At 46.3% G+C, this 13,995-nt stretch overlaps 1 protein-coding gene across 4 annotated transcripts in view; it reads left to right on the forward strand.

The window, feature by feature from the left end:
* ELFN1 (extracellular leucine rich repeat and fibronectin type III domain containing 1) overlaps positions 1-13,995 on the forward strand; it is a 267,561-nt gene that overhangs the window by 151,159 nt on the left and 102,407 nt on the right. For all 4 annotated transcript variants that reach the window (XM_079953771.1, XM_079953769.1, XM_079953772.1 and 1 more), the window contains exon 3: positions 138-303. The gene's annotated coding sequence lies outside the window, so the exon portion shown is untranslated. The remainder of the gene's footprint in view (positions 1-137; positions 304-13,995) is intronic.

The raw sequence follows: 13,995 nt of genomic DNA on the forward strand, positions 1-13,995 counted from the left end.
GTACACTCTTGACCATTGTCCTTCGAATCGACCGTCTGTTTGAAATGCCAGGTCTGCTATTTCCACAGGTCTTTTTCCCCCTCCCTCCCTTGACCAGATGTTAACCTTCTCTTTTGGTCGCTGTTCCTTTTTTGCAGTTCAAAGGCCACCTTTGATGACCAGGTCCTTCGAAGACCTTCAGAAACCCTGAGTCCATTGTGCCTGCCAGCAACACACAGATGATGAGAAGGCAAAATCCATGACTTCCGCTGGGGAACATCAATTTGGCGGCTGCTTTCGGATGTCAGAGTCTCCGGCACCAAAGTAAGAGGTGACCTTTTCAGTCAAGTCTATGGGGAGAGGCGTGAGACACAAAGCTCAGTCAGAGGCTGGGGAGGGAGAGAAGCTTTTTCTGATAAAACACACATTGAAAGGAACCCGCACACAGCGCTGGGAGGTCTGTTTGTTTTGTCTTCCCAGGCGGGGAATACAAATGGCCTTTGACAATGGTTCAGAATGGAAACGGCAGTTTGCGTCTCAACATACGTCTGGAGATATAGACAGCAGTCGAGGCATGATCTGGGGTTTTGTTGTTGTTGTTGCTGGTACTGGGAAATCTGTGTTGCGACTGTTCCGCTGGTGATCTGTTGCTCTGAATGGCAAAAATGCATACAACATGTTCCTTAAACGGACCCAAGGGCAAGGTGGCAGTTCTGTCACACAAGGCGAGTCATTCCTAGCTTTTGCCAGCATCAGGTGGTCGACCTGTGTGGGTGAAATAGCCCTGAAATAAAATCTGAACCCATCACCTCTAGGGCTCCCAGATATTGTTGAACTCCAGTTCCCATCAGCCACTGCCATCCTTGGCTTAGAGACTGCGGTCCTTTAAATGATGTCCTTTCGACTTACCATGCCCCCATGTATAAGACACCCCCTGTTTTGGGGGACTAAAAATTAAGAAAATGGGGGGGGGGAGATTGCCCAGAGTTGTTGAGCTTTTTTTAAGGGATGGAACACCTCCTAACGCCTGTTCCCTCGCCGGCAGGAGCAGCCAATTGCCCGCCCAGTTGCTGCAGCAACACCCAATCAACACCACCCCTTACTGCAGACACCAATGATACGCTGCCGAACATCTCCGGCTTCTGGCATCAACCAATCCCACGTCACCCCTGGCAACTACCCATTGTATAAGACAACTCACGGTTCCCTAGTCTTATACTGTGGTGCCTTGGTTTATGAACTTAATTCGTTCCGGAGGTCCATTCTTAACCCGAAACCATTCTTAACCTTTCGCTAATGGGGCCTCCTACTTCTGCCGCGCCGCCAGCGCACAATTTCCATTTCCATCCTGGGGCAAAGTTCACAACCCAAGGTACTACTTCCGGGTTAGCGGAGTTTGTAACCCGAAGCGTTTGTAACCCGAGGTACCACTATACACGGAGAAGTACTGGATAGGAAATGTGGTAGTTCATGGGTACCTTTGCTGTGAAATCTTCAGTCCCAGCTTGAATTGCAAGGCTCATGCACAACTCTTCCATTGGAAACAGCTTGCTCCATTTTTCTGGGCCAGGCAATATAATAATAATAATAATAATAATAATAATAATAATAATAATAATAATAATAATAATAATTTATTTACACCCCGCCCATCTGGCTGGGCCTCCCCAGCCACTCTGGGCGGCTTCCATAGAAACCAAAAATACAGTAAAATATCACACGTTAAAAACTTCCCTGAACAGGGCTGCCTTAAGATGTCTTCTGAATGTCAGGTAGTTGTTTATCACTTTGACATCTGCTGGAAGGGCGTTCCACAGGGCGGGCGCCACTACCGAGAAGGCCCTCTGCCTGGTTCCCTGTAGCTTTGCTTCTCGCAATGAGGGAACCGCCAGAAGGCCCTTGGCGCTGGACCTCAGCATCCGGGCAGAATGATGGGGGTGGAGACGCTCCTTCAGGTATACTGGACCGAGGCCGTGATAATTCTGCGCCCTAAGACTGGTGTTCACTCTAGCGCAGTTCCCTGCTAAAGCGACATGTTGTGTCTTAAGGCCTAGGGACGACTCCTTTTCTCGTGACCATTGTGCGGGGTTTCATGCTTCCACTGTTGGAAAGGAAAAGAAGAATTTGGCGGGGGGGGGGGGGGGAGGAGGGAGAGAAAAGGAGAGAACTTTTGAATGGATGTACAGAGTCAAGTGCGTCTCTTTCTGGCAGTCTGCAATTTTTTCGTACCGTTGTTATTCAAAATATGCTTTTCATAAGGACAAAGAGGACCATTTTAGTGGAAACAAAATCCTCTAGGCAGTGGCACCACTGGATAAAGCGATTATTTCCATTACTCCTCAGGAATGCAAGGATGCTACTTTTTTTTTTTTTTTTAAGGAGGGAGTAGTTTTCGCTTTGCTAGAGCATTTTGGGTTTTAGAAGGATAACAGCTGAATTGCAATGAAGCTTTGTTCAGGGCTCTGTCTTTTGAGGGGGAAAATACTAAGTTCAAAGACCACAACCATGTTCCCGAAGCAATTGTTCGTCATCTCCATTGCCTCTGTCCTAAAAAAAAAAGGACAGAAAGCAAATTTGTATTAACTTTTTAATGAGAACATTTATAAACAGCCACCTCATACAAGCAGTCAAGATGGTGTGCAGTAAAATCGTTAAAACGCCAGCTTTCTGGTTGGGGTTCCATTTAGAGCTTGTATAACCCTTGTTTCAAAACAGCTGCACTGGTTGTCTGCACATTTTCTGGCCCAATTCAAGGTGCTCACATTAGTGTTTAAAGCCCTGATGACTCAGGCCCCAAATTTCTGAAGTATCGTCTTCTTCACTCTTGGGGAAGTACCTCTTGGGGGCTGAGATTGCCAGAGGGGCCCTCTCGGTGGTTCCTCTTCCGTCAAGAGGCTCAGGGTGGGCAACCTGAGAGAGGGCATTCTCTGTGGTGGCCCCTAAGTGTGAAGCTCCCTCCTCACAGAGGTGTGTCGGGCACCTTCATTATGCAGTTTCTGGAGTAAGCCGAAGACGCATCTCTTTATCCTTGGCGCTGTATACCTGAAGGAGCATCTTCACCCCTATCGTTCACCCTGAACACTGGCCCCTTTCTTCTCCAAAAGATACCCTGCAAGGTAGAAGATGGTTAGGATCTGAGTTTTCCTTCTCCCTGATGGGCGATCTTCCCAGGTGGATGAGCCCCATCTGCCCCTCTCTTCCCTCTACAGCACATGCAGAAATCGCCTTCTGGATCCACTCTTGGTCTTGTCCACTAATACCAACAGAACCTGTCTTCATATGTGGGGGAAGTGCCTAACTCAATGAGAGCTTGAGACTCATCGGCTGTTTATTACTATTAATAAACTATAAAACCAGAACATACAGAACATAGTGAATCTTGGGTGATGTTTAGGGCATGAAATAGTGACTAAAGTGTAGAGGATTCGCCCAGCGCTACAAGCGAATAGTGCGAGAAGGAGCTACCTTTAGGCTGTCCCCAGGCAATGCCCTACATGGGACCGGAACTTCCTTGTTTGCATTTACCTGCAGTGGCGAAGGAAGCCTCTCAGGCACCCTGGGGTGTTGCGCCCATAGGGGCTAAGGATGGGGTCACCATGCAGCGCCCATAGGAATGGGCAGAGGAGGAGCTAGCGGCGGCGTGTATCCTGGGGTGTGTGCCAGCGTGCATCCCAGGGGGGTATGTCGGCGTCAGTGCACATCCAAAGGGGGTGTGCCAGTGGCAGGGAGCGTCCCGGGGGCGCCACCCATGGCAATGTCACCCCCCTCAGGGATGGCACCTGGGGCGAGCCGCCTCCACTGCCCCCACCTTGCTTCGCCTCTGTGTGCTGTGGGTTAAACCACAGAGCCTAGGACTTGCCGATCAGAAGGTTGGCAGTTCGAATCCCCACGACGGGGTGAGCTCCCATTGCTCGGTCCCTGCTTCTACCAACCTAGCAGTTCGAAAGCACGTCAAAGTGCAAGTAGATAAATAGGTACCGCTCTGGTGGGAAGGTAAAACGGCGTTTCTGTGCGCTGCTTTGGTTCGCCAGAAGCGGCTTAGTCATGCTGGCCACATGACCCAGAAGCTGTATGCCGGCTCCCTCGGCCAATAAAGCGAGATGAGCGCCGCAACCTCAGAGTCGGCCATGACTGGACCTAATGGTCAGGGGTCCCTTTACCTTTTTACTGTGGCCTTGAGCTGTGATCCTCTCTTGCTTGCTTGAACAGAGGGGTGTGTGTGTTTAATGTGTAGAAACCACTGACTTCTGCGTGGTTGGAACACAGCCTTCCATACCAAGGCAAGAGTCACATCTGTTGCTATGCGAATTTTGCCTCTGGCCCCTTCCCCCACTAGGACGCTGCTCCCATAAGTTTGCTCTTGGAAGGATGCAATTCTTGGGCTGAGAATGGTTTCTCTGCCCCTGATCTTAAGCCTGTTATTCCCGTTCTTGACGGCTGTTTTCACTCTCGTGCAAATATATGCAAATGTGATGGCTTAATCAATTGATTAAAATTCATGCAATCAATTGGCTTCCTCAACTGGGTTTTGAGGCAGAAACGTTGTGGCCTATTATCAAGGGAGGGCAGTCAGTGCACCTCCCAGGGCCCCAGGAGTCGCTTCCTTCGTAGCACCTTCAGACTGACAAGAGACGGCAGAGAAAGTCTGTCGTCTTCTCTAGATGAAGGTGAATTGTAGGCTTCAGCGTCAAGACAAGCCTGTCCAGGATGGAAAGGACAAAAGACAGTTTTGTTATCTGCGTTTATGTTCCTGCATCTCACCGACATTGAGATGAAAGATTCCCACAGGGCTCCTTCAATTGAGTGCTGCAAGAGTCTATCATTGAGTTACCAGTGGATGTAAAATAGATCTTGTGACAACCAGGAGATCCGAGCTGTGTCTCGGCATGACGAATGGTGCCGGGAGGGTGGGGGGGTGGCATGTGTTTTGACAATTATTAAGCGGAGCAGTTTTGGGATCTGTCTTTTTGGACAGGCATGTGCAAAGAGAAGAAATGGATTCATTTCACTCATAGCACAATTGTTAATTATGATGAATGGCACCAGGCTCATCTGTTTCCTCCACCATCCACCACCTCCTTCTCCTCCTCCTCCTTTTTATCTGCCAGGATACAGTCAGTCCTGCTGGGCCAAGAAATCAAGAGTGGCTAGCTGCTCACAAAATCTCCCTTTGAGGAAAAGAACAGCATTCCCCCCCCCCCGTTTATTTGTTCAAAATATTCAGTGGTACCTCAGTTTTCAAATGTCTCCATAGTCATAATTGAATGTTTCAGAATTCGAACACTGAAAAGCCGGAAGTAAGTGCCTTGGTTTTCAAACACACCTCAGAAGTGAAACACGGCTTCTGTTTTGAGTTTTCCGTATTGAGGATTCCGTTTCGAGGCTTCCGCTTTCAGTTTTTGATTTTCAAACGTTTCGGAACTCGAATGGACTTCCGGAACAGATTACGTACAAAAACCGAGGTCCCACTGTATTTGCAGTGTGCCTTTGATGCTCATACTCTTCCAACATATTGGGAGATATTGCAACCCCAATTTCTGAGCAGCGAGAGACTCCAGGGTCCCTGTGCTTTATACAGAGTTTGGTTTCCTTGGCATGAAAGTCAATGGAGATGGTGGTGTCTTTAGGATATATGGTTTTATTTACACATATATGCAACCTGAGCACAGGCAGCGGCAGAGCAAGCCAATCGGGCGCCTAGGGACGGGGCCAGCCGCCTGTGGGGTGGGGCCAGTTGGGGCAGGACACTCCATGGGGCCTCTGAGGAGCCTGCCTGCCTCCTCCCACTCAGCTGCCCTACAGCTGAGGGGGAAAAGAAGATGATTTTGGATTTGATATCCCACTTTATCACTACCCGAAGGAGTCTCAAAGCGACTAACATTCTCCTTTCCCTTCCTCCCCCACAACAAACACTCTGTGAGGTGAGTGGGGCTGAGAGACTTCAAAGAAGTGTGACTAGGTTCTAGTAATAAGGTAAAATAAGAATATGCAAGAAGGGATTGATATTAGATGAAAATTTGAAGTTAGAATATGTGAGGATAAATAATTAAGGGTAAATCAAGAGGGTATGAATTTGCTGAACAAATTTTTAAATGGAATACAAAAAAGGGAGGTGTGAGGAAGTCACAAAAATAATTAAATGATTGTAAGACTTTATAAAGAGGGATTTTTAGTTTTTATTTTTTCTTCTTATGTTAAATTTTGGGTTTTGTATTTTTCTTTTGTGTGTTACTATTTTGTAACTCTTTTTTGTTAAAAATTCAATAAATATTATTATAAAAAACAAAACAAAGAAGTGTGACTAGCCCAAGGTCACCCAGCAGCTGCATGTGGAGGAGCAGGGAAGCGAACCCAGTTCACCAGATTACGAGTCTACCGCTCTTAACCACTACACCAAACTGGCACCACACTGGGAGGTGGCAGGTGGACCAGCGGGCATCCAAGCCACTGCGTCACTCCCAGGAGAGACATGTGGCTTAGGCGCGTTGCAGGCCCCGCAGTGAGTGCCGCCCGGCATTTTGTCACCCCCTCAGTGGTGACACCCGGGGCGGTCCACCCCCACCGCACCCCCTTCCTCCACCCCTAAGCACAGGATGGAGGGGCTCACGGCATGAATACCTCAAAAGATTTTGCTTCCCCATTAAGTTTCCAGGGAGGCATTGAATCACAGCTCTTGGGTCTAGCACAGAGCATGACAAGCATCTATCTCTCCAGCTTCTCACACCCAAAACTCTGGCTGTCGTTCTTCTCCCTTACAAGATGATACTGCTTCTGATGAGGTGGGGGTGGGGGTTACCACATTCGTCTCCTTGGAAACGGCGCAACCTCTTACCGATGCAAATGGCAGCACCCAATTGGTGAGCTAAGACCATTGCCTTAAGAAACTGGTCTGGCAGATTTCCTATATAGATTCTAACCTCACAGCATCACAGGTTTGGAAGGGGCCCAGGGTTTGGTAGTGTTTCAGACTCACCCCTCTCAAACTTATAACAATATGGTCCCTGGGGGTGGTCTGAAGGAACAGGAGCCTTCTACATCGCAGAAGCTATGTTGGGCTGACCTGAAATCTCGGTGTTTGCCTGGTGCCCCCCAGGGAGTAGGAGAAGGACTTGAATCTCCAGGTGGGTGAGAGGACACCTTTAAAATATAAGTTAAGAAGACTATGTGTGCAGCTTGCAAGCTTCAGCCCAGCAGTACCCAGGTTCAAATTATCACATAGACTTTCTGGAGGGGTGTGCCTTCCTCTGCTCCCTCTCCCAATTAACCTCCGTCCTTGAAAATTATTATATAGATCATCCAGTGGGAGAACAGTCAGCCCTCCTCTTGTCCTTCTTTGCCTCTTCCAGTTAATGTCCATCTTTGCAAATTATTGCAAACACTCCCTCTCCCTCTCCCAATTAACCCCCATCTCTGCAAACTATTGCATAGATCTTCCAGGACCCAACTCCTGTGATATGCCTGGGGTCCACCCCATCTCATCGCCAGGAGCTGTCCCTAGATCTGAGGTTTGGTCCCTGAAATCCCAAGATCTGGGGATTTCTTGACCCGGCAACCCTGTAACAGTCAGCCCAGCCAGTATATGGACTCCACTGATGCAGAGAGCTGGCTAACTATAGCTTGACTGTAAAGAGGCCTGCAAAGGATTTGGTGCCCAAGGTGTAGTTACTGTTATGCAGGCTCAGATAAGAATAATCAGAGCTGTCGGTCATAAGCTGATGATTCCTCGTGAGCATCAGGAAGGAATTAATCCATGCCAGGTGCAGCATTTGCATATTTGGCAACATGTAACGAGAGGCGTAAAGCTGCGTCCCACATGGACCAAGCATGCCTTGACGTTGTGCAACTTCCCCTCCTAATTCCACAACCACAAAACCCGAAGTTCTGCTGATTGAGTAAACTGTGCCCATTGAGAAGATCCAAGCCCTTGTTGATGACATTAATTTTGCAGGCTGCAAAGCGTGCAATTTAATTTGGAATGATGGATGGTGGCAGAAGAAAAAGACTTGTAAGTTTTTGTTGGACAGACGAAACACACACTTGGTGAGTTGACACGTCACACCAGCAAATTGTTGTGAGCCGAAGATTAAATTGGTTGCATTTGATGAGAAACGGGAAGCTCTCTCGTTTCCTGTCACCCTGCACATTCAACCCAGCTGCGTCAAAGGGTTCATCAAAAAACATGAACAGAGCCAAATCTCTTCCTCCATTAGCCCTTTTTTGTGTCAGTTTGGTTGTATGTCAATTAAGGATGGATGAACATGCCACAGTCTGTTCCAACATTCCTTTGCACTTTCATTCTGCTGCAATTGGTTTATTTTGCACAAAACTTTCCCCCTGTTTCATTGTCTGCAAATGCAGAAATAGACGTATTTTTAAAAAATACGTATCTCACAACTCATGTGCAGTCTCAGCCATCAACAGATATTTATACATCAGTTGCCTTTTCTGCATGTTCCCTTTCAAAGCTGTTGAATGCCCTGCTAGCCTTCAGCAGCAAAAACAGCAGAGTTTTGTGGCACATTAAGGAGGTGGTTGATGGCCCATCACAAAGCTATGCACGGCTGCAATTCTAACCATGTCTGCTTAGAAGTAAGTCCCATTTAATTTAGTGGGACTTGCTCTCATGTGAATGTGGTTAGGACTTCAGCTTATAAAGGTAGCTTGATTTCACAGTTTGGTATAAACTTGTCATCCTGTCTCTTTGCCCTCACACAGGCACTAGGGAAGGGCAATTTAGCATCCCGACGATATCTTATTCTTTGTGTCCTGGACTGTATGAAATACTCCCACCATATGCCATTTCAACGCATTATTTCATAAATGCACATTTCCCCCCAGAAAATGATTGTATGCATGTTTCTGCTGAAACATAATGCTCTAATTTCCTTGTGAAACGAACAGTACGAATTTCACTGTGTTTTCTTTTTGTTTTATTTACTGTCAGAAGAGGCATGAGACTGCAGTCCTTACTCCATTTACTTGGGAGTAAGCCTTATTGAATCCAGGAGGATTTACTTCTGAGAAAACATGGTTAGAGTTGTAGCCTTAGTGCATAGAGCCTTGCAAACAAAGTCAACGAAGAGCCCTTCAGAAAAATGAAAACCAGTGAGGCACCGGTTAGGAGAGCAGCAATTATTATTACTATTATCATCATCATTATTAGAATTCACCCTAAGGTCCCAGAGCTGGTTACAGCAATTTAAAAACATCATTAATATTAAGACACAATTATTAAAAAACAGCATAAAACAACTCAAGATTACAAACATAGGGTGCGTCCTAAAATATGCACCTCAAGTTTGCAGAGCTAGGGTGAAGAGGTTCGTCCCCAGCATTACACACCAATGAATATGGAAATATATACATTGCAAAGCAATTTATGTAACCATTTCTGTAGAGCGTGTGCATGTTAAGGAGGTGTGTTTTTGCAGTATTAGTGAGAGCCAGTGTGGTGTAGTGGTTAAGAGCGCTAGATTCATAATCTGGTGAACCGGGTTCGCGTCTCCGCTCCTCCACATGCAGCTGCTGGGTGACCTTGGGCCAGTTGCACTTCTCTGAAGTCTCTCAGCCCCACTCACCTCACAGAGTGTCTGTTGTGGGGGAGGAAGGGAAAGGAGAATGTTAGCCGCTTTGAGACTCCTTCGGGTAGTGATAAAGCAGGATATCAAATCCAAACTCTTCTTCAGTAGAGAAGGAAGGTGGAAATCATTCAGAGCAAGAGTCCCTGCCGTCGTTTGAGGTCGAACGCGCAAACAGAAGGAAATCCACTCGATGGTCAATGAAGTGAACGCCAATGAAGGCTATGAGATATCAATTAGAGCCAGGTTCCTCCATCGCTACAGTTCCTGCGCCCCTTTCTCCAGTTGTCAGGGGAGGGGCTAGCGGGGTCCTTCTTCTCGAAGACAGGCATTGCACAGGAGGTGGCTAGGTACCCCTTGCACCAGCACTAGGGTTTGCCAGAGCAGCTAGAGAGGACTTTACATTTTTTAAGGGTGTGTGTGTGTGTGTGTGTGTGTGTGTGTGTGTTTTTAATTCATTTCTAGCCACCATGGCAAATGGTGTCAGTAGGGCAGGAAATCTCCTTGCCACCTTGAGAAGAAGGACACACACACACACACCCCATCGCTTGGCCCTTTCTCAGAGCCCAGGGCCAGAGGGAGATGGCAAAAAGGGGCTGTTAACAGGAATGGAGGGGGAATGGGATGCAATTTCCTGGAAGAAGGCATTAGCATATTAATGCAGTGTGTTTTTATGTTAACTGTAGTTTTGTAATATTTGCTGTTCGTTACATTGTTGTTGCTCAGGTTTTCTGTATACTACTTAGATACACAGTCATACTTCTTGTTGCATTTGCTTTAGGTTAAATCTTTTCAGGTTGAAGTACCGGAAAGGGTTACTTCTGGGTTTCGCCGCTCGCCCATGCGCAGACGCTCAAAATGATGTCACGCGCATGCGCAGAAGTGGCGAATCGCGACACGCGCAGACGCGGGTTGCATTCTGCTCATGTTGCGAACGGGGCTCTGGAACGGATCCTGTTCGCAACCAGAGATACCACTGTATTTTATATATGTTAAGCAGTATAGAAATGGTGTTGGGTTTTTTTAAAAAAATAAAAAAGTAAATAGCTCCCTGAACATGGGCACCCCCATGCTGCAACATTTTGTTGCATGTTTCGCTTGTGGTACATAACCTGCAAGGCTGTCAAGGATGCCTGCTGGTGCTGGCAGATGGAGTCGTTTAGAATTCCTTGAGCTGAGATAAACCCTTTGCACGAGAGTACAAGTGAAAGAGAAGGGACTGCAGCTCCCAAAATACCCAAAGAGTGGGAGGTGATGGAGAACGTGTGTTGGATATGTGTTGTGCCAGATTTATTATATTGGACATGTGTTACGTTGTATTGGACATTACAGGAGGCAGTGATGGCCACCAATCTGGGTGGCTTTATAATAGTATTGGACAAATTCATGGGCGATGAGGCTCTTAATGGCTGCTAGCCAGGGTGGCTCTGTTCTGCCTCCACAACTGGAAGCTGTATTTCTTCTGGATGCCATTGCTGGAAACCACAGTGTTGCTCTTGTGTTCGAATCCTGCTTCCATGTTTCCTACAAGCATCTGGTTAATTACCATGAGAGCAGGATACTGGTCTAGATGGGACACTGGCCTGATACACCAGGCTCATATTTTGTTCTATGTGTTTATATAGAAATGTTGGAGGGGGGGTGATCTGAGAGGTGGTGGTACCCCAGCTCTGAAAGACCCTCCAAGGGTAGGCCCCTCTGGTGAGGAAATATTTCTCTTTTTGATGCCAGGAGAAGATCTCTCTACATTTTCCAAAGCATTTGATGTGGTATTTTGATACCTTATTCCTTTCGTTTTGCTGGTTCCGATTATCATTTTAACACCTACTGCTGTTTGTGGTCAGGTGTTATAAAAGTTTTAATGCAACGGCTGGATTTCTTTTCTTCTTTTTTGTTTCAGCTGTTTTACTTGTTAGCCACTTTAGGAACCCTTTGGTGTATAAAGAAATGTAAATGGCATAATGAATGGAATTTCAAAAGTTGCCTGCTTTAACTTGAGTATGCAATCCTAAAAACACTCACCGTATTTTTCACTCTATAAGACGCACCAGACCACAAGATGCACCTAGTTTTTGGAGGAGGAAAACAAGAAAAAAATATTCTGAATCTCAGAAGCCAGAACAGCAAGAAGGATCGCTGCGCAGTGAAAGCAGCAATCCCTCTTGCTGTTCTGGCTTCTTGGATAGCTGTGCAGCCTGCATTCGCTCCATAAGACGTACACACATTTCCCCTTACTTTTTAGGAGGGAAAAAGTGAGTCTTATAGAACAAAAAATACGGTACTTGAGTGTAAGTCCTGCTGAACTTGGCAGAGCTCACTTCCGAGTAGACATGCATCACATTGAGGGGTGTTTTATAAAAACGGGCAAACATTCAGAGTTATGATGCGGCCAGTGTGAGACCCTCCAGATGTTGCTGGACTACAACTCCCATCATCCCTGACCTTTCTGTCTGTGGCTGATGGGAACTGTAGTCCAACGACACCCAAAGCTTACCACAATAGCTATCCTTGACACCACTTAGATGGGATACCTGCATTCCAGGCGCTCAGACTAGACAACCCTTTGGGTTCCTTCCAACTCTTCAATTCTTTGCTTCTGTGATATAATAATAATAATAATAAGACTTTTTTATTTATACCCGCCCTTCCCGGTTCAGAAAACTGGGCTCAAGGCGGCTAACAACAAGTTTAAAACACTTAATTGATGCAACAAAAAACAGCATAAAATACAGTATAAAACATGAATAACAATAAATTCAGAATTAAAAAATCAATTTGGGGGGGGGGGGATCCATCCAATAAACATTAGATGATCACCAGGGCAAACTGGCTAAATTAGTTCTATTTGGGCCAGCGAGGAGACCAGGGGAGAATTAGCTGTGGGATCCCAGAGCAGGTAATCTTCATAAAAAGGGGAGAGGGAGGGAAGGAAGAGAAATAAAAGATCAGGCTGAATTCAAATTAAAGGCCAGGTGGAATAGCTCTGTCTTACAGGCCCTGCAGAAGGAAGTTAAAGCTTGCAGGGCCCTGGTCTCATGGGACAGAGCATTCCACCAGGTCGGAGCCATCACCGAGAAGGCCCTGGCCCTGGTGGAGGATAATCTGATTTCCTTAGGGCCCGGGACTTTTGCAATGCCTATAGAGGCATTGCAGCACATAGCTAAACTACAGAACTCACTCCCACAGGAGGCAGTAAAGGACACCACCAATAGGGGTTGCCATATTTCAAAAAGTGAAAATCCATGCGGGGAGAGGGCTATCAATGGCTACTAGTCATGATGACTACTCTCTGCATCCATAACTAGGGGCTATAATGCTACTGGGTACCAGTTCCTGGGAACTGCAGCAGGGGAGAGTTGCTCTCTTTCATATATATAATTTTTATTAAATTTTCTGTTGTACAAATTAGAATATTCATTTAGACAACCTTAAAATATCCATGACTTCCCTTCTTCTCTTTCCACGGTTCATTTTGCATAGCATAAATCCCTGCATATTTTACACAAACTAAACCATTCAGTATTCCATTATTTCTTCTGTCAAAACTTATTTACACTGTTGAATTTATCTTAATGCTGCCGACGTTTTCAAGTGTACACAATTATCCCCCATATATGCCATAAACATTTTCCAATCTTCTTTAAACGAATGTTCTTCTTGTTCTCTTATTCTATGAGTTAGATCCACAAGCTGCGCATATTCCAACAGTTTAAGCTGCCATTCTTCTTTGGTTGGGACCTTGCTCGTTTTCCATTTTTAGGCTAACAAAACATGGGCCACTGTAGTGGTGTACATAAATGACTTTTTTGACACCTGGGAAGAGAGAGTTGCTCTACTGCCTTGGTTCTGCTTGTGGGTTTTCCCTTGGGACCTCTGGTTGGTCACTGTGATGGCAGGATGATGGACAAGAGTGTGGGAATGTTGTGGGTAGCAGGAGAGGATATATTGATTAATATTATCCTTCCTAACTTGCACTAGCAAGTATCTTCACTTAGCAGAGTCCATTCCCCCTTTACGAAGCAGAAAGCTGGTTGCAGACTCATGTGAGTCTCTTAAGATAATAAGCAATTCAATCTGGTTTGCCCAGATTGAGATGTGCTCTATTATTCCTGGTGACACCCCTTTGACCCTTCCTAAAAGAATAAAGACGCAACAGTCTTATTCATAAGAAACAAAAAGTAGTTTTACAATGGTTTGTTGTTGTTTAGTCGTTTAGTCGTGTCCGACTCTTCGTGACCCCATGGACCAGAGAACGCCAGGCACTCCTGTCCTCCACTGCCCCCCGCAGCTTGGTCAGACTCATGCTGGTAACCTCAAAAACACTGTCCAACCATCTCGTCCTCTGTCGTCCCCTTCTCCTTGTGCCCTCCATCTTTCCCAACATCAGGGTCTTTTCCAGGGAGTCTTCTCTTCTCATGAGGTGGCCAAAGTATTGGAG

The sequence above is a fragment of the Podarcis cretensis genome (genome assembly GCF_951804945.1).
Source record: "Podarcis cretensis genome assembly, chromosome: 14".
Classification (NCBI taxonomy): domain Eukaryota; kingdom Metazoa; phylum Chordata; class Lepidosauria; order Squamata; family Lacertidae; genus Podarcis; species Podarcis cretensis.